Source organism: Pipra filicauda, unplaced genomic scaffold (assembly GCF_003945595.2).
Source record: "Pipra filicauda isolate LSUMZ 115617 unplaced genomic scaffold, ASM394559v2 scaffold85_size2586006_pilon, whole genome shotgun sequence".
NCBI lineage: Eukaryota > Metazoa > Chordata > Aves > Passeriformes > Pipridae > Pipra > Pipra filicauda.
Genome location: NW_024105042.1, coordinates 2,002,745 through 2,023,279, shown reverse-complemented (window position 1 = coordinate 2,023,279; position 20,535 = coordinate 2,002,745). Strand labels below are relative to the sequence as shown.

Sequence of the window (20,535 nt, the reverse complement as noted above, 5' to 3'; positions counted from 1 at the left end):
TGCCAGAAAACTGGGAACCAAGGTGCCTACAAATGACCCTCTTGCACTGTTCTTTCAGGGTTTCATTTATATCAGTAGACTGAATGTTAGTTTCAGTGTTAGCACATGAAGACTTGTGGAATGGCTAAGTTCCTAATGTACTTAAAAGGCACTTTGCAGCATCACAAGATCTGAATGAAAACATGTGAAGAACATTTTTTAACCTAGTTTGAGGTCCTTTGCAGGTAAAGTACCTTCTAAATCAATGATTATTGAATTTTTAACATTTGGTACCTGCTCTACTAGTTAATAAATTGCTCAGTAACTTCTGATTCTGTCACTGGTTTTCAGTCAGCTGGCTGACTCGAAGGGAAAAGGTCTGGATAAGAACAGGATTGTTCAGCTAACATCTGTGACAAATCTCTGAGGCAGTGGCAACTCTTGTGGGGTATTTTTCTAAATATTGACTGACGTAGACCAGTGCCAGCACAGACAATTGCTTGTCTTTTTGTAACCTTTGCTGTGTAGCTCTCTTCCCCATTTGCCATCCAAAATTTGGCTCACCTTTCTGTCTTGATTTTTGCTACTGTTAAGCATCTGAATCCATGTGACTGTCATTATTTTTGCCATTGTTTGAGGTTCCCATTCCTGCCTAAATTGTATTGTACAATAGCTCTTTGATACTGACCATGCAGTGATGAATTCATACCCACATTTTCTGTGCAATGATTGCAGAGTCCAAAGAAAACATCTGTGTCTAAAGTCTCCCTCTTAGATATAAAATAACATACATGTTTCATGTTAACTTATCTTACATTAAGGCCCCTTTTGGAGGCTTTTAAATTTTCTAGTCCATGGTAGGTTCTCATAACTGTCTCTTTGATAGAGTAGTTTCCATGCCTTCTATTCACCCACTAAGCAGCCTCTTTATAGCAGTTGCTTGTTTGTCTCTGTCTTTTCGTGGGTGAGAGAAGGTCTGCAGAGTGAAACAGGATTTGGTAAGGTACTTTAGGGCAAACTTCTTGGTGGCTGAGCTGGCATTTGAGGCAGAGACTTCCCTTGTTTGGTTCCTGCCCTAATGCAGTCCCACCTTTTTGACCTCAAAGCCAAAGAACTGTTTTTAGACTGAAAAGAGTGGTTGTGCCCATACATATCAATCTGGCGTGAACTTCTCAGGCCCTCCAGTGTTATCCACTGCTTATCCATGCTGGTTTTGACTTTCTATCCACCATGACTCTTTAAAGGCACTGCTCCAATACACGCTAATGGATTCTAGCCTCTGGGTGTTTAGCTCTCAATTTGCATTATGAAAAACAAGAGTGTATGAATCATAAATTGACTTTTTTCTTTTACTATGAAATGGGGTATGAGCCAACACTACACTCATTGGACAATGGGCAAACCACATGCTGGGTTACCTTAGGAAGAGCATGAGCAACAGATTAAGGGAAGTTATTAACTCTTTGGCATGGCACTGGGGAGGCCTCACTTAAAATACTGTGTTCTGGTTTGGGCCTTCCAGTTTAAGAGATACTGAAAAACTGGAGGTAGTCCAAGGTGATCAGGGTCCGAGGGCACATAAGCTATGAGGAGAGCTGGGGGAGCAGGGTCGGTTTAGCCTGGGAAGAGAAGGCCAGGGTGATCTAATCAGAGCCTACAGCTGTTGGGAGAGTAGTTACAAGATTGTGGGGTCAAGCCCTAGATAATACATCAAGGGACTACAGCTCTGAATTGCAGTGTGGGAGGCCCTGGAAGGGCTTCAGGGAAAATTCATGCACAAGGAGAGTTGGAAAGGACAGGGAATGGTTTATAAGAGAGATGCTGGATCTCTGTTTCCGAAAATGTTCGGAACTTGGTTCAAAAGAGCCAAGTTGGCCCTGATCTAGCATTGGTGATGGCTCCACTTCAAATAGGCAGGCTGGACAAGAGACCTGCAGAGGCTTCTTAAAATATTACAGAAGTGTTGGATTTTTTTTTTCATAGTGCTTTATGCCCTTAAGCAAGCAGCTTTGTGCTATCACCAAGTATTACCAACCATTCCTTGCCTTGTAAAAAGGGAATCTGTGTGCTGTTGCAACAAGTGAACAAGCTCTAGTTTTATTTCAGTACAAATTGGATATCATGTCTCTTTTGAATAAAAACCTTCTCAGACTCAAATCTTCTAAAGACATCAAGGTTAATCCTGACAAGATGGTGCATTTAAAACTAAGACTTGTAATAGGGCATACTTTATCATGTTTCTTCTTGATCTCTCAGGGCCATACCAGTTGACCACAGCTAGATGCAGTAAGCTTCTAATTTAGTCAAAGCACTCTCACTCCATTGCTCTTCAGAGTCCTGAATCCTTCTGCTACATGTATTGTGTCCCACTTTGTTTTGCTTTACCTCCACAAGCTGTCACCTCTAAGGCTGGCAATCTTCAGAGCAGTTCCCATGTTCTCCCTTGCATCACTCCTGGGTAACCAGGCACCTATTCCTCAGCAATGCTACTGGTTTGGTTTTTTTGGCCTAATAGGATTTCCCTTAATTTGACATTCTCACTCTGAAAAGCCAAGTGAGCTTCTGCCATCATCTTTTTTCCTTGGTTTTTTTTTTTTTTTTTTTTAACAGGACTTCTCTGATTAGATGTCAAAACTTTAAAACTCTCAAGTATTTGAGAGGTTGGCTCTTCTGAAGCTCATTGGGCACTAGGCAGGCTGTGGCACAACAGCATTGTTTTGCATGATGAAAGGTTTCTTTTTGCTCAAGTTCTTTCTGACTGTACCACTTAAAGCATTTGTCAAATGCAACAGTGACAAGTGTTGTTTGCCTCTGGTGTACGTACCTTAACGTTGTCCTCTTTGGTTGTTTAAAAAAAATATCTGTGGAGTCTCTTTAATACTCCAAAGTAGCCTTAAAAACATTTGATGAACTGAAACAACTAATGCTTATGAATCCACTCTGAACAAGAACTAAGAAAAAGAATAAAACCGGCAGAAACTTTTTGGATAGGCTCCAAGCACTTTCGCATGTCAAAAGATTGTTTACTCTGAAAGCTATGCTAAGAGCTAAATTCTTATCTCTTGATAAAAGCCAACTTTTTAGTTATCAGAGAGGCGCTTTGCTGAGTCCAGTTGAAGCAGGGGGAGAGTAAGGTATAGTTATACTCCTGCTGAACCTGAGCGTTTTCAGGTGGTGATGACTGAGTTGAATACTCATCTAGCAGCTACTGCTGTCCTAAATATTATTCCTGTGTATTGCAGTTGCAAAGTATGTCTCATTGCAAAAGGTGTATTTTTGTAACAAACACTTTCAGGCAAATGAATGTTGCATTCCTTTGTTTCTCTCTCTCCTGCGCTGTGGCTGTGCTTTAGAAAAGCAGTCTTTTGCATTGAATTTCAAACCTCTTTGAGCCTTGGCTTCTCTGTTCACTGTAACAAGCACTTGATGCTTTGTGCTTTTGATTAAAGGGCACTACTTACCCTCCTTCAACAAAACCAAGCTTGAAAGTCTCAAAAAGTTTTATTTGTGGCTTTATCTGTTCTTAATTTTATCACCGTTTGACCATGACCACAAATTCCAACTCTGTTATTTTTAGTTTTAAAAAAACTCCAAACCCTCAAACCTTGAAAATGAAACTGCACAATTCAATGACCTTAGCTTGCCATGGTTCGTGGCTATACTCGAAATATCTCATGGTAGAACAAATTTATACTTCAATTCAAATGAAAAAGAAGGAACGCTTTGCCTGAAGAAAGCTTATCCAGAGCTTAACTCTTTATGCACTGCAGTATTACAATACTTGCTCACTATAGAGAGACTATGGTTTGTGTTTTTCTGAAATTAAAATCTGCACTTTTTTTTCTCTCTAAGGTAAATTTAGATTGTTTTCAAGGGCCTGACTGATATGTGTCCTGAGAGCAATATACTGGAAAAAAACCCAACCAAACAAAAAGAACCACAACAAAACCAAACCCCCAAAATGCAAAAGAAAAAAAAAAAAAGGTTGTTCCAGCATGGATTTATCAAGATTAAATCAGAACAAATTAATTGTGACAAAGTACCAGGCACCGTGGGAAGCAGTGAATGTTGGTTACCTTGTTAGTAGTGAGATTTTTTTAATTGTCCTTTCTAACAAGTATGTGAGTGAGCTGAGGAAATGTGATCTTGATAAAAGGTAAAGAAGATGGATACAATACTGGTTGGATATTTAGACTGAGTAATTGGCAATGTGTAGTCATCAACCACAAAAGCTGTGTAGAGTTTGGATTCCTCTAAAATCTCTTGTAGAGCTCATGCAGTTTGGTATCGACCAGGATGATGAAATGCAGAGTATCCTGATGAAATCTGCAGACACAGCAAAGCACTATGGCACAGAGGGCTGGAATTCAGAACAGCCTGAATTCCAACAACCTACAGAAACAGTCCGATGTGCAGTAAGGGCAGGGAGGTGCAACAGGTGTGAAGTCCTGTCCTGACAGAAGTAATCCAGTGAAATCAGCTGGGGAAAGGCAGAAGATCTGAAAGGAGAGGAAAACTATTTGGAGTTACTATCACCAATAAGCTATACCTAAACCAACATCCTCTTCACACTGAGAGATAGAAGTGAAATTACTCTGATGTACAAATAGAAATGTTCTGTGTATGGCATATGATAGATGGCACTGCAAGAGAAAGGGAGACCACTATATCTCATTTTAGGTGAAAGGCTTCAAGTCAGATGCATCCCAATTGGAGAGAGCCTGGAGGAGACCAGTAAGAATGATCCAGAGGTCTAGAAAATATGACCTGTGGAGGAATGATCAAAAGAGTTATGTTTGTTTAGTCTAGGGAAGAGAAGATGGAAGGAAGATGAGAGAACAGTCTTCAAACATGCAAAAGGTTGCTGTAAGGAACAAAGTAATAAATAAAGTAATCCCCTACTGAGGATAGGAGAGACTTATCAATACGAAAATTTCTGTAAAATAGGCTTAAAGTTTGTCATTAGGAAAACTTTTGAATGGCAAGTGCAGTGAAGCACTGAATAGTTGCAGATTCCCTACTGCTGCATACCTTTGAGAACAAGTCAAACTATTCTTTGTGGATATTTGTCAGGAAGAGCTGATCTTTCTTTAGGTGAGGGCAAAGAAGGAGACTTCTTAAGTCTCCTTTATATTATAATTATGTCTTGAATGACTAGGTCTTCTAAATATAATTTTCTATGTTTCCATAAATATATAATTTATCTTTTTTCATAGTCTCCTGATTACTAGTGCACTGAAAGATATTTAAATGTGAGTTTGATGTCTCAACTAATTTAAAAGTTGAATTTTAGTATTTAATCTTTGACTAATCAGTAGTAGGAAGCTGTTTGTGTCTTGGGGGTTGCAAAACAATAGTAACCAAATGTACAGGCAAAGAAAGTAAGCATGCAAGATGTTAAGTTCAACAGTGGCAATTTAATGTAGATTTCAGCTGATTACTTCAGGAGAAAATTACATTAATTATTTCTTAGAAAACTTATTACTTTTGAAAAGTGGATTGGACAACCAATTCCAGTAGGTACATAGTGAGTTATACATGTTGATAACAACATGTCAAAACAGTGATCTAACTAACTGTAGCTGGTTTGTTATGTGGAGTTTTTTTCCCTGCAGACACCTCTGCACTGTCATAGTGAGGATTTCCCTTTTCAGAGTATAAGCAATGAAATATATTCTCTTATTCTTTAGTTACTTCTGTGAAACCTGTAGGGACTTAGTATCCACGAGCTTCTATCCTCTGTCACGATTCAAGTCTGTGGGCCAATTTCCCAAAGCTGGAAAGGAGGATGGTTCTGACGCCTGCAAGTGCCTTGAGGCAGCACAGCTGCATAAGCCTCCGGCCTCCAGGCTCAAAAGCAAGCCCAAAATGGGGTACATCTAACTTTCCTTAGTAATTTCTTACATGTCATACTTTCTTTAGGTAGAAATTATTTTATGACAGCTTGTGTCCAGTTTGAGGGAGCACACACACTCAAACCCACACACACACACACGCACACACTGTTCCTGCCCACGTGCTTGATGTCCCAGTGCATCAGTTTGGGGCCATTATGCTATCTCTGTATGCTGCAGTTTCCCCCTTCTTTTTTAAACAAGGGTCATTTCAGAAGTTGTAAGGACTGCAGGTATAGATGCACTCTTCTTATTCAGCAGTTTTCATCTGATTCAAGTTAGTTTAGTCTGAGCCACAGAGGCACTTCGTGTTTGACAGGCACTATAACTTTTACTCTGAAAATGGGGCTCAGTGGGATTAAGTGATTTGACTGGGGTCACAGACGTGCAGCCATTAAGCCAGCAGATAACTTGACACCTGCTGCCCTGCCGTAACCACTAGGCCTCATCTTCAGATCTTCTGGAGTCCAAAAGCTTCAGTGTAATAGCCTCAGTGACTCTTTCTTTGCCAACATGTTTTCAAATATTCTTGACACAGGCCAATTTCTGTATGTAAAAAGGAAAAAAAAAAAAACCAAAACAACCAAACTCCAAACCCAAAACAAACTTCTTGCTTCCTTGAATACAAATGAAGCTTGTCTAGCTTGTTTGTAAAACGGTGTTCATTTCTTCCCAGTAGGATGACTAAAGCCAAATAAAATCTCCCAGTAATTCATATATATTTTTCCCTGACTGTGCCTTTATCTTTTTTTTCCCCAACCCCAGGCTGATTTATTATTCTCTTCTGGTTGCTATGGCTCTGTAAAATATATATATTTTTTCTATCATCTGTTTGTAATATTGACCCGTTTCCAGTGTAGAGCTGGCCCTGGCTCCTCCGTAGTATTCCAGGATTTTAGATTAAAAACAAGGGGGGGGGGAGGGGGATTAACTGCATTTTTTAGCTCTACAAAGTATAAATCAACATCAATTTCATTTCAGCAGAACCTGTTGCGTGGTGAATTCTGCTCCGCAAACACTGAAACTGTAGCACAGTAAATTGCCGTAGGTGAACAGGACTCACCCGAGTGTGCAGGCTGCATGCCCTTATTCTGCAAAGGGGTATGGAAACATTAAGTCACTGGTTCCAATTTAACCCAAGTTTGTCATGGCTAAAAGCTCTCATCATCTGATAGTTATTCAGTGGTCCATGAGAAATTGGTTGGGTTTTAGCCTAATTCCTCTTAGATGTTTCCCATAAAACAAGCTGTTCTGTGAGCAGCAGCTCGGATCAAGCCTAGTCCTTGTGTCTTTGTGCACTCGCCCCTCTGTGTTCTGCACTGCTGCAACAAATCCCCTTCTCCTCATACTGCTGCCTGTGAGCCCATCTCCCCAATGCTTCCCATCCCTCCCCTCGTCTCCTAAGCCAGCCTTGTCACATCCCCTCGTTTCCAGCTGGGACGTACGTGCTGTGACCAGTACCAAATAATGTGCTGGCTGATAAAACAAGCCGGTTGCTGGTGTGCAGAATGGTTGGCTGATGTGCTGGGCACGACAGGCAGCTATCAAGCTCGTGCTTTGGTCTCAAACCTGTTGCTGGCTTCCTCCAGAGCTGGCTGGCGGCTCTGAATTTGTCAGGGAGAGAATTGCCAAATGTAACTCTTGTAAATAGCCTTGAAAAGCATTGCAGCAAAGTGCTTGTTGCAGATGGACCTTGAAAAGCATTGCAGCAAAGTGCTTGTTGCAGATGGACCTGGCCCTTTTTACTCCCTACTGTAGATCACAAATAAATCTTATGCAGCACTGCAAGTAATCCAGAGAGAAGCATCTGTCTGCAAAGCTGTCAATCAGACAGCACTGAGGAGACCTCATGGAAAATGTTTTTGTCTGTGGAAAGGATGACTCTAAGAGCAGACGTTCCACAAGCACATAAATGCATCTTCTCTTGAAATACTGTCCCAGGGTTGTGCAGGGAAAACACTGAAGATGGGACCAGATTTACTCTTACCATCTTGTTGCTGTTACTGCTCAGGATGCTCAAGGGTTGGAACTTGCCTGCTGTGTGCTTGCCCTGCCGTGCCCTGCCCTGTCCAATGCTGGATGTCAGATGCCTGTTGCATGTCCCGCCAGATGAGGCTCATCCTACTGTGGCAGCTCTGCTCTCCTTGTGTGAGTGCATCCCTCAGCTGGCACAGGAGCAGTGCCAGATGCAAGAAACCCTTCCTGCAGCTCAAGAGCCAAGTCTCACACCCATCTCAACCTGTGCGTGCATGCTGACTTGACTGTGTACCTGAGCTCTCAGAGGAGAAACATTAGTGTTGTGGTGTGGCTTTATTTGTGTTTTTCTTTGAGTGCTGAAGAATGGGGCAGCTTCTGTCCTACCCGCTTTCCTGGCATAGCAAGTCTTAAGAAACCTTCTCATTGTTTAGTCTTTGGTATCAAACTTTTTCCTCTAATCCATGTTGGTTTTTTTCTGTGACTGGGTATGGTCCAGCAGAACTCATTGGAACTCATTATTATAGCTCTTCTTTTCCCCCCTCTCAAGAAACTTGCAATTTCCAGCACTTGTTTTAAACGTTAAGGTGGTCCTGCCAACCATCAGTAGGGGTCTGTAAGGACCAGCTGTACCCGTATTGACTGTTTGCAACACCCAGGCTCCTCAGTGGAGGGAGCTTTTCAGTTGAAAAAGATGGAGAGGACAGATCTTGGCGCTGGTGACACTGAGACTGGTGCCTGGGTCAGCATGCAGAGGTGCTTCTGGGTTCCCTAAATTAAATTAATGCAGCCCCTCTCTGCAGGCTGGCAAAGTTTAATATTATTTGTCAGTTTGTATGACTAATCTGTGGGACCTTCCTAGTCCAGTGCTTTTATCCTCACTTGTGAGGAAGGGAAACACCCACCTCTGTTTTTTTGGTGGGTGCTGAGGCACAGGCTTTTGCCAGTCATAAGAGAGGAACTCTGCAGTGGCCCTGGCCATGGCTGAGACTTCCCAGGCTGTGAACTAGCACACACTGTCCTTCCTCTCTGTGAGTCCTCTTTTGGTCAGAGTGGTTTCAGGTGTGGGTGGTTAGCTGAGCACATAGAGCAGGAACACAGCTGTGAATGCTGCTGAGTGCAGTTATGCCACCACGTGGGTGGTGTGCCCCTGTTCTTCCTGACAGCATAAATGGAGTTGCATGGCCTTAGATTTTGCTGGTTATATTGACTTCTCTTCCTGTTCAGAATGGGCAGGCTGCTGCCCTTTTGCAATACTGGAGGCACCCCAGTGCCAGGCTCAGTTCTGCCCTGTGCCTTCAAGCACTGTCCCTTCATCAGCCACTGATGGCACAAGCTGGCAGTTATTTAGCTTTTGCTGCTTTTGGTGAGTAGCATCTCTGTGGCCTTAATTTGGGACTTGCTGGGCCCTTTTGCCACACCAGCAAATCTCTTCTCCACAAAATTTCTATTTCTGCAGTGATAAAAAAGCCACTGCAGCCCTCTGACCAGGTTTAAAAAGTGCAGGACACTCTCTCAAGAATATGAGAGGAAGGGACCAGCACCATTGCTGTGCAACGTTGCCTTTTGCTATGTTAGCACTGGTGATGTGAACCTGGGCTGGGCTCCTCCAAGCTTCCTCCCAGTCAGAAGTGCAGCAGTAGGAAAGCATGACTGAAAACCCCAGAGTTTCCAAGGACATCTGTACTCTCATTTGACTTGGAGGATGAAAAGTCTATGTGTTACACTGTCAGTGAGCTGGCTATATAACATAAATTAAAGCCTTTTCTTCTCCACCTCCCTAATCTTCTGAAGTTTGGTCTTTTTTCCACTCCTGCAGGACTCATGGGTCAGGCAGGTTACTTCCTGTGCCTTGCCGTGGAAGCTACTGTTGTCTCTCCAATTTCTAGCTCTTGGCTGGGAACAGGTTTCTGACCTTCTCCAGCCCCAAAGGATAGGTTGACACTAAGGCGTGGAGAGACCTTGTGCCAGGAGCAGAGGCACAGAAAGTCTTTGTTCCTTATAAAAGACTTTGTTGAAATAGAAGAAAAGCTGTCTTCCCCGACTGCTTTACTGATTGCATACTATTTCTAGGCAGTAAGTGAGGGATCTCAGTGCAGCCTGAAAGAGAAGGCTTGTTTGTAGCTGCTACTGCAATTTAGATAAAGTAGGTTTAGGCCTGGTTTGACTTGGCTGGATTTCAGCTGATGCTGTCCCTTTTAATTCTGTCAACTCATGTCCTGTTCCTGCCTGGGAACTGAACTTGGCTGGTTGTTTTTCAGCTGTTCAGTACAGTTCATTCAGTTGGTTTGTTAAAAAAAAAAAAAAAAAGAAAGGGAGAAAAAAAAGGGGGGCATGGGGGAGTCAAAAATCTCTCTTATCTCTCTCTGCTTTGCATCAGTCCATGTGCCCTGGCTCTGCTCCTAAATGTCAGGGATAGACAGAGCAGCAAGACTTTTAACTCTGATACATGGTTACACTTATAAGTGCACAAGTTGGTTTAGTTTTCACATTGCACCTGAGCTGCTATGGGAGAGGGGGGAAAGAAGCTGACACAGAGGCCCGGAAGAAGCTGTGTGAGGCATCTCTGTGCAGGGCTGCAGCAGCCAAAGAGGCAGAGGGACAGCCAGCAGGCCCCACACCCTGGGATGCCGGGGTGCTGGCCCTTAGCAGGTATGCATCTGGAGGGGCTGCAGTTCAGGATCGGGACTGATCTTGCTGATGCTTTCTGCCCAAAGTGGAGGGGAGCTGAGCTCTCTGCAGGAAGAAGCCTTTTCTCCATCCTGCCTGGAGCCTCCCTGCTGCAGGAGGATGAGGAGGAATCCACGTGATGGAGACCAGCAAGCCCTGTTATGAAGAGCATCTCTTAATCCTGGGATAAGGAGGCAGGGGAGAAGCTGCACATGGTCAGCCCAATCTCGGACAAAGGCTCTGTCCCCTGTACTGAAGGAGGAATTCAGGACAAAGGAAACAGCGTGGGGAAGGCAGAAAACTCCCCCTCCTGCTGGTGTGAGGTCCTTTGGCCTCTTATATATGAGGTCTTTGTCCCACCCGGCCTTTCCTGGGAAACGGAAGCAGCCGCTTTAGTAGTTAAAAGCTTCTGCAGAGAACAGTGTTGCCTCCTCCTATGGAGGAGCTGAAAGCCACAACACAGAGGGATTGTTCCGCAGTCGCAGGAGCATCCTCTCTCACTGCCTGTGTGCAATTGTTTGGGATGCACAGAAGAGAGTCTGAAGGTTACATGTACTGTAGCCTTCTGAAAAGGACTGTGTTTTCCCTTGACAACTGCCGAGCCCATGTTAGATGAAACTGCAAAGAAGACTGAACTGAGCTGGAAGTTGGGTTCACTGTTACATATCCACCTTCTTACACATTCTATTGAAGATCTGTGCAGCAAGTGGTGCTCAAACTGTGCTTTCTGACTAACTCACTCTGCCTGTGAGAGTGGCAGTGTGCGGAGCTCATTACAGACTGTCTTCTGAAAGCCTCAGATGCAAAGATCCTCTGCAGCCTGCTAAGCCAGGAGGCAGCAAATGGGCACAGCAGGGGAAGCATTTTGTTCTTGGTGGGGAAGAGAAACTGGGAGAGTATATTCAGAGGCTGCAGGCTGCCCAGAGCCTGAGAAAAGTGGACTCCTGTGCTTTTTGGTTTAAAATTAGGGGCTTAAGTTCTGAGTCTTCTCAGAACATTTGGGATGGCATTTCAAAAGGTGCACCATAAAGAGGCTGGCCATTTTGCATTTGAACCATAAATACAACTCTTGGACGAAGTGTGTTTCTCTTATACTACTGTAATGGGTGCATAGAGCTCAATGCATAACTTTTATGCAAGTATATGTGAATGCAAAGTTCCTCTGTTTCCTGCCCTTCAGCCTCCTGCTTTGCCAAAGTAAAACAAAAGTTTGGCCTGTGCAAGCTTTAAATTCCTGAAAATTTAAGGGAAAATAATCAACCACTGAGAAAAATGCCACAGTGCTCTCTCAAAGACCTCTGCCCTTTTGTCCATTACAAGCCCCAGAACTAATGCCTGGGTAATCAGAACTCTTCTGAAGGGGTTATGATGTGATAACTTTGTGGATGTTTTCTCACAGACCATCTCCCCTTTCTTGCCCTTTCTTGAGTCATTTTTGCTGAAAGGAATAATACCCTAGTGCAGTGTAGCTGTCCCTCTGTCAGATGTCTGTGTTATGAGGGCTATTAAACAGAGCTGCTTGCACGTTCTTTGGGTTCTTCAGAAGCAGATATTGCCTTTGGTTCCCTTTCAAGCTCCTTGAAAACTCTTCAGCAGGAATGTCGTATAGGTACATATCTAGGGGAAGATCACAAGTGACTGTACGGGCTTATGGTGCTTGTGTGTCCATCTAAGCATCCTCCCTTCTCAGAGCCCTGCACCTGAGCAAGTATGTAAGAGTCCAACGACAAGGAAAAAAGGTTGAAAACCTGCTACAATTCTCTTCCCTCACTGAGGACACCTAAAGGTTGCTAAATGCAGTGGGTATAAGTCTTTGTTCTAGTTGCACCTGGCTGGGAAAGGTTCAGGCTTTCATGTTTCAGAACACAGGATAGGGTTTTTAAATGACAGGCAAGTATCTCTTCAGATTGGCCATGTTAGGACCACATGATCTGTAAATAAACTGTCATTAAATACCTGTTTTGAGCTGAGTCCTTATCTGACAAGAGATCCTGCTGTATAATATCCTTTCCTGCTCTTGGACCTCCACTTCATCCTCAGGCTATTCACTTTCTCAAACTATTGAAGGCATAACTACCATCCTTTGAAGGGAAACTGCAAAGCACATCTTATTCAGGTGAAGGATGCAGAAAGCTGGTGGCAGCACAGCTGGACAGAAGTGGAAGGATCTTTGTTGGAATTTGGCAAGTGCATCACTCCTGCTCCCTTGAGGTTGCAGGGATGGGGGGTGGAGAAGGCAAGGGGAAGACTGGAGGAGGTGAAAGCAGCCCAGCCTTGCAGCACCCAAGAGACACGGGTCTGAGTAACTGGGTATAGAGGAGGAAGAGCTTGGAGGAGGAAACTTAAGTGGGGCTCAGAAGGAGCAACTCACATCTGTGTTCGTTTTCTTTCTCTGCCATACCCAGCAATGCCAGGTAAGTCCTTTCATGCTGCCATGCCTTCCTCCAGCTTTCCCTCCCTGTGGGAGGGATCCATGCACATAAATCTGTTAGATGGGTGAGAACTCTGTTGTTGCAAAAGCAAGGTGGGAGATGCATCCTGCCCTGGGCAATGCTTATACTGAGGGGATGCCAGCTCCTGCCTCTACTGACTGCAAGGACTGGAGAAGGCTGTAAGGAGCAGAGTGGAAGAGCTGAATAAAGTTGTGGGGAGGAGAGGAAGTGTGGGAGGAAGTGGCTGATGGAGCAGGGCTGTACAGAGTCAGGGAGAGGACAGGAGGCCCACTGCTCACAGAGGGTGGGAGCATGCCCTGCCCTGGGCATGGGAGTCACTCTCTGGGAGGCTGTGTGAGAAATTCCCAGAGTCTGCAGTCATGGAATTTGTGTACACACATAGCAATGGGCAGGGAGAAGGAGCAAGCCAGATATGCAGATGTGTAAGGGATGGAAAGAAGTGTCTTGAAAAACAGAAGACTGAGGAGGCTCAGAACCAATGTGGTTACTGTACAGAAGCTTTCTTTTTTTTTTTTTTTGGATAAAATATTGCACTCTGCATTGTCACATGAGGCATCTGGGTGCCTGGGATCTACTTTGTGATAAGAAAAGTATTATTTGCAACTCCATCAGTGGAAGCTGCAGTACAGTGAGACACATTTTCCACCATCTCACTGCCAGTAGTAAGGTGATGGCTCTGAGCAGGGCACACAGAAGTGAGGAATCACCTTGTCTTACTGGATAGGTGTGGAAGGCTCTTCATTGGGTTTTCAGTCCAGGAGAATTAAGTGATCAAATAAGTTTTTATGTGTTTGCATAAATTGATGGGGCTTTTTGGTAGGCCTGATAATTTTCCAGATTTAACACCTTGGAGCTGTGCAGTAACCAATTTTGTATTTTCAACCTGCTAAACAATTTTTTTAAAAAAATTTGCATCACACTTCTCTGCGTTCTGAAACTGTCTTCAAACCTCAGAGGTCAAGCAGTCCTTACAGTAGTGATAATCTGGGTTTTACCCCGCTTTTTTTCTTTAAAGAACCTTTTGCCTAGGCCCCTTGTTTCTAAAAGCCCAATTTGAATCCCTGCAGCGGAGCTATTGTTTAATTGTACTCCAGGGATTTAATTCTTCCTAAGGCATCTTGTCTATGCTGCATGTCTGCATCAGGCAGCAGCAGTGTGTGAATTTGCACCTCTTTGGAGTGCCAGGGCTGGGGCAGTTCCTGTTTCCCAGGCAGGAGATATGGGGCAGCAAAACTGAACTCAAAAAGAAAAACATGGAGGAAAAGTGTTTTTTAAATGTAATGCAAATACATCATGGCTTGGATTCTGCTAATTCCTTGTATATTCTTAAAACACATTCATCTTGACTTGAAAACAAAATTTTAAACTAACTGCCAGTGGGCCCTACAGATTATATCCCAATTATTAGGTTAGGAAACTAAGCAGACAGACTGAATTTAGCATTAATTATCATAATTTAACATGACTGGCAAATGAGTCCAAATAAAGTCTTTTCCTTTTATATTCTGTTTTTTAAAAATTTCCATCTATTTAATGAGTTGCAATAACAGTATTACTTTGAGATTTTTAAACACAACTTTCATCTTTAGCTTTTGTATCTATTTATTATAGCTAACATCTTTGCATACGTGCTTATAGCCATTATTGAACTAGTTAGAAATACATTAAGTAGCTCTGGTGAAAAATATAGTTAATACATTTCAGCATTGGACTCTTGTGTTTGCCCCTAGTTTCTCACAATTAATTTTAGCCGTTCGGTGTGCGAAACGGTACTGAAAAACAGTATCAAATCTTACTTGCGACAGATTGCCAGATTACTTATTTTAACAAAGCCAGACTGAAGATTAAAAATGTGTTGGAGAAAATACATTTATATAATAAATTATCCAGACTGTGCATGGGGTAATGGCAATGCAATAAATTACGTTGTTTCTGTAAGTATTGGATAAGCTGCGTTCAATTTAAATGTCTGGCTGCATCACTGTCATACTGGTCAGGAAGTCACTGGGGGCCTTTTTAACATTCCTGCACCCATAAGTCATGGAGTAAAAATCCTCCTTTGCCCTCAAATACAGAATTTCTCTGAGTTATGCAGGCTGACATCTGTGACTTGCTGCCTGCAGTTTGACTGAGATCTCTCGGTCAAATACAAAATGCATGTTTGTACCCCTTAGAGCAGCGAGTTTTCAAGCTGCTGAATGATGCAGATAATGTAGGTCTGGCTCGTGTGAGGATGTAGTCATCTTGTTTGCGTGCCAGCATCCCCAGTGCCACATGCAAATTTATTGGGGTTTTAATTTTTAGACCAAGGTAGCGGAGAATTGCCCCTTGTTGTGCTAGCATAGCTAAGCAACATCACTCCCTCAAGGAGGTGATCCAAGTAGCCCTGCTGTCTCAGGGGGACAAAGAGGATTATATCTTTCAGTGTAATTTTGCACATATCCCTGAATATTATGTGTGACCTTGTAATAATGGCCTGGCTTTCCCTAGAAACAGGAGGAACATAAAAACTTGCTTTTGAAAGATATGAGTGCAATAGAGAAGCTGTTTTCTTAAAACCAAGGACACTTAGCAGTTAATGTACTTAGGGCTTCTCCCACTCTATGCAGTATCACCTCCTAACCTGTAACACACTGTCCAGGCAGTTTTATCTGACTGATTAGTCAGGGCAGTTTAACCCCTCTGTTGCCAGTTTTAGCTGGCATTTGGAAGGAGGAGGTGTCTTAGAAGAGATACAGAGGAACAGTCAGGCTACAAATTTATGCTCCTAATTTGAAAATTTATCTTAAGAATTACATGGTGTGACCATGTCAGAAGGAGCAAGTTTATGGCCTTTGGATGAACCAGGATGGTGCAGTCCAAACTGCCCCAGAGCCAGACAGTCTGGGGACTTTATGCCAGGCCATGCATGTCCTTATGGACAGGAGAAAGGCCCTTGCTGTCACCTTGCTGGTAGAACAGCATCAGCTCTTTGTTTCCCTTCTTAAGTTTCCAGTGCAGGAGAAGATACTTAACTCCCAGATGCCCATTTGCCATTTGGTCTGCATGCAAGGTAGCCAGCTCACTGGAGATCTTCCCTGACCCAATTTCAGCCCAATGCATCCAGCTTTTGGATGCAGCTCTGTTAGCTCCCAGTGCTCCCCTCTGTTTGCCATTCTTTTCAACTTGCTCCCTGTGGCAGTTAAGGGAGTAAGGACTCCTAACAGGATGCCATATGTGCCCAACTGGCAGGTTTAAAAAAGAAATTGAAAATACAGTGAGAAGTAGTCAGTGTTTGTGTCTAGAGCTAAGTAACACCTCTTGAGCATAGATTGCATACCTCACACTGTTTATAAAACATCTTGAGGCCAAGAATAGGACTTGGTTTTATTTCTTTAGGCATCAGCTATATTTAGCCAAATTAAAGGAGGGAGGAGGAATGCGCTCTGAGAAAATACATAAGCAAAGTTAGACAAAGAAAATTTACTAGTCTATAGTGCAGTGGTTCCTTCTGAGTTATTTCCCCAGTTCTCATTATAAAGCAGTTGGGTAGTAAAGTTAGGAGGGATTGTGCAGCTGAATTATGACCGTTGCTGCATGAAGGAACCTCACCTGCTTTATGTGGGCTGTAAAAGAAAATTAATAATGACGTTTTAAAGACTTCAAAATATGGCTAGTTGAACAGAGTGGTCTAGTATAACTGTCTTATAGATGCTGCTTTTGCATAATAGAATAGTATAAAAGCTGGTCTATGGCAAATTTAGAGACTTTTCATTTTTTTAGAGCTAGAGAGAGGCTTCAGATTTGCTTTTATAAATTATGAAATAAAATAGTGAGTTTGAAATTAAATATTTTACTGAATTCCTTGTTGAGTTCTTATGAAATCAAGTTTCCCTATGAAGCAGTTGGATTTCAAGGAATCACTATTCCCCAAGAGAAAGAAAGAAAAATCAGTGAGTTTTGTTAAAACACAAACTTGCAGAAAAGAACCGGTTTCAAAACTGTGAGGATGGGTCACCTTGCTGTGCTAGGTTTGAGACTAGTTAGTGGCCCTGCCAAGCAGGAAGGGTGCAAATGTCCCAGAGGATACTGTGAGCAAACCTGTGTATTTACAACACATCCCATGCTCCCATGGTAACTGCTGAAGGGAGTGAATTTATCCTGGGGCAGATAAGGTAGCTTAGCTCTTCCTTCCATAGAGGGAACATGTAGCCACCTCAAGTTTACCATGAGACAGAAGTATTCAGCAGCAGTCAGCTTGTATGCAGTAAATCAGAGCCTTAGTTTGCTCCTGAGGATTTGCCAATTTATCCATACACTAAAATAATTCGGATTCAAATTTTTAACATATTTTTTTTCAGTTCCCTGGCTATTTAATTTCTCCTGTTGATGGCTAGATCATTTCTGTGCCTTGGCACCTGTCCTACGGATTTAACAATTCCCTGGTCATGTCTTGGTACTTTTTCTGATGACTGTTGTTTTTGCTGTGTTCATCTAAGATGAGGTTTATGCAGTCATGGTGTTCTCATGCCTCCAAGATTGACTGTGCCACCCTAATGGTATTTGAACCTGTTGGCCAGTGTCAGACATAACAGAGTGGTAGAGCTCTTGGAGAGACTTGGTGTTTAAAGGATTGTAAAAATGAGCAGACAAATGAAAACGCTGTTGCCCCTATAGTGGAGAAGAGTGGAGATGTGTCACACTGGATCTTAGACACAAGTGAACCTAGATAGGGTCCTCTTGTTTGTGCCACAGATGCAGTAAAAACTTTAGTCAGAGCTCCTTCCTCCTTAAGCAATGATGGGTCCATCTGCAGAGAAGAGTGTCCCTAGTTCTCCTGCTCATAGAAGTCTTCTCCAACCTTACTCCTGAGCATGGGAACACACCAGCTGCTTTGAAGCTTGCTATTTATTACATGAATATATCAAACTCCTTCCATTATATACAGTTATTTCCTTGGACATGTCACATCTCTTTTTGTCTTTGCTGTGGATTCAGATAACACAGAAGTTCAAAGAAGCAGAAACCTGCAGCAGCAAATGACACCAGTCTGAGCATTTGCTGCTCCCAGACCGATCGTTTCCTTTTTGGAACAGTAGAGAAGGTGCTTGTTCAGTAGAAGCCCATCATTCTTCACAGCAAACACTGAAGGCCATCTCAACTTTTCCTGGATGCTGGATGCAAATGCATTTCATCTCATTAATAAATACAGTACAAAAGGACTTCCTTAACATCTGTTGTGCTTCAGTAAGAAACTGTGCCACAGGTGCTGGGTTCAGAGCAGTGCAAAGCAGAGATCTCGGAAATCAGTTTGGAGATGGCAGGCTGTTTCTCCAGTCAGTCTGCATGGTATGGAAGATGTGGGGATGCATTTTTGGGAACAAAAGGACCTGTCTTTAGCCATATCTACCTGAAGTGTGTTGCAAACACCTTGCTCCTTGCAAGGTGTTTGTGCTCCTCACGTACCTGAGATGAGTGCATGTATCCTGTGCCTACCCACCTCTTGGTGTTATGAAAACACCTGTGTCCATGTCACAAATACTAGCACATGGCACACATTGTGGATGAAAGGCAGGTTGTACAGTGTGCTATTGACACCACTGCAAATGATAGAAAGGTACAAAAACCACAGGAGACTTTTCCACATCCATCTGTGCTGTGATGACTTTGAGGATTTATCAGTTTTAAGTTCTAATTCAACATTTGTAAAAGGCGCAAATTTCATTATAAATTTACTTTGGAGGAATCATCTATCAAAACTTCAAGATTTTCTAGCTAAAACATTGTTTAAAACTTAAGTACTTGAAAATATTTTGGTTGTTCTGTTTTGAAAACGTGAGTGTGAAAGGTGGGATGGGAGGATGCTTTTCCCTGTTTCCAGCATGAGGCAATAGAAAGTGGTTATCTAGTCCTTTGTTTCTGTAACTTCTTAGCTTCTGTGGCTACAAGTCCTGCAATTCAGGCTGTTCTCAGTGCTGCAATGGTCTCTGTACAAGAGCTGATCTTACATTCCACATGGGTGACAATGCCACAAGTGGAAAGCTGAATTCCAGACTGTAATTCCAAATTTCTTGCACTCTCACAGGTTTCAATTTGGCTTCATGTTATTTGCAGAAATTTTTTTGTGTGTGATTTAATTGAGTAGTCAGTGTGAATTTTGTGGTGTTCCTGTGCATGCAAAGGAGAGGGAGATTTTGTAAGTGTTCAGTGTTCACATGGACATAAACAGGTGGGTTTCCAGCAGAGACATTTGCATTTGAAAACCTTCTCTAAACGAGCTGGGCTTTCCCAGCAGAAGCAGCACCAACAGTGAAACGCAGCGATCGATCAGCATAGAATTGTGTGAGCATTTGATGGGCAAAATGTTGTGGTATAAAGACAGGGCCCAAGAATAAGCTCTTTGTGGCTTTGTTTCATTCCTGAAAACTGTGACTGAGAGGCTTTTATCATTTAAAAAAAAATTAATCAGTCACATTTCCACATAACTTGGAAAATATGCAAGATCCAACGTTCTAAGTACTGTTTCTTTAATCTGATTTTGATACTAAAAAAAAAAATCATATTTTGATTTGTCTGCTTATATTTCCTCAACTCTAAAAGTAAAGTAATATCTGAACTAGTCCTTTCAGTCACGGAGCTGAAAGCATGTAATTTAGTGTACATATTGATAAACTCTTTCTTTCAAGGAGCTTGCATTCACTATGTTTTCTTTCTTTCCTAATTTTAACTACGGAAAACATTCCCTTACTTATCACAACACTTCTGTTACATGCCTCATTTTTCAGGCCAAGTTCCTTATGGTATTTAGAGTTCATTTAAATTCTTAATCAAATGTGCTGTCCGGGAAATTCATCTGAAAATACATATATAGTAAATGTTCAAACCCACACCAATGGGGACACCCAGTGGAGACACTCCGAGTTGTCCAGGACGCGCTGCATTACACCCAGGAGTGGGCGAGCACGAGTTGGCTCGTCAGGGAGACAACTGCGAGTATTTTTAACGACAGCAACTCCGAGAGAACTCTCCTTAGTTTACCTGCCTGCTGCTGAGGGCTCCCTCAAAGCATCCTGCCCTTGCTGCCCTTGCACAAGTGCGTGCACACAGTCGTGGCAGTGCTGATGCACGATGGGTGGTGTGCAAGCGCCCAGTTCCTCGGTGTGTGCTGTTTAATGTGACTGGGAATAAAGCTGCAATTACTGGCAAATGCTGTTTCTCTCTTGCTGCTGCAGAAGCTGCCATGGATTCTCAGATAAGTCCTGTAGTTGTTTAAGAGATGTCCTATTGGCATGTGGTGTGGGAAGGTTAGGTGAAGATCCAGAACCACATCTGCTCGTAGCTGCAAGGCAGAGAGCATTTCTTTGAATTGGATCCTAGTCAGTAGCATGTAAGATGCCCCAGTCTTGACAGACAGCAACTCAAGTAACCACTAACATTTTCCAGTCTGCAGCAGAAGTCCTAGTCCTCCTGGTGGGCAAGGCCTCCTTTCCCACTGTCCTGTAAGTGTGGCCTTGGGAGAGGCCAAAGTAAGGACAGCAGCTTGGACTGCCTTCATCGATGAGTTTGGTCAGGGAGAGGGGCACTGT

The 20,535-nt window shown here is 42.9% G+C and overlaps 1 protein-coding gene across 4 annotated transcripts in view; it reads left to right on the top strand.

Annotated features, from left to right (window-relative positions):
- The window catches only part of SUFU (SUFU negative regulator of hedgehog signaling), a 98,651-nt gene that overhangs the window by 30,541 nt on the left and 47,575 nt on the right, over nt 1-20,535 (top strand). The window lies entirely within an intron of this gene.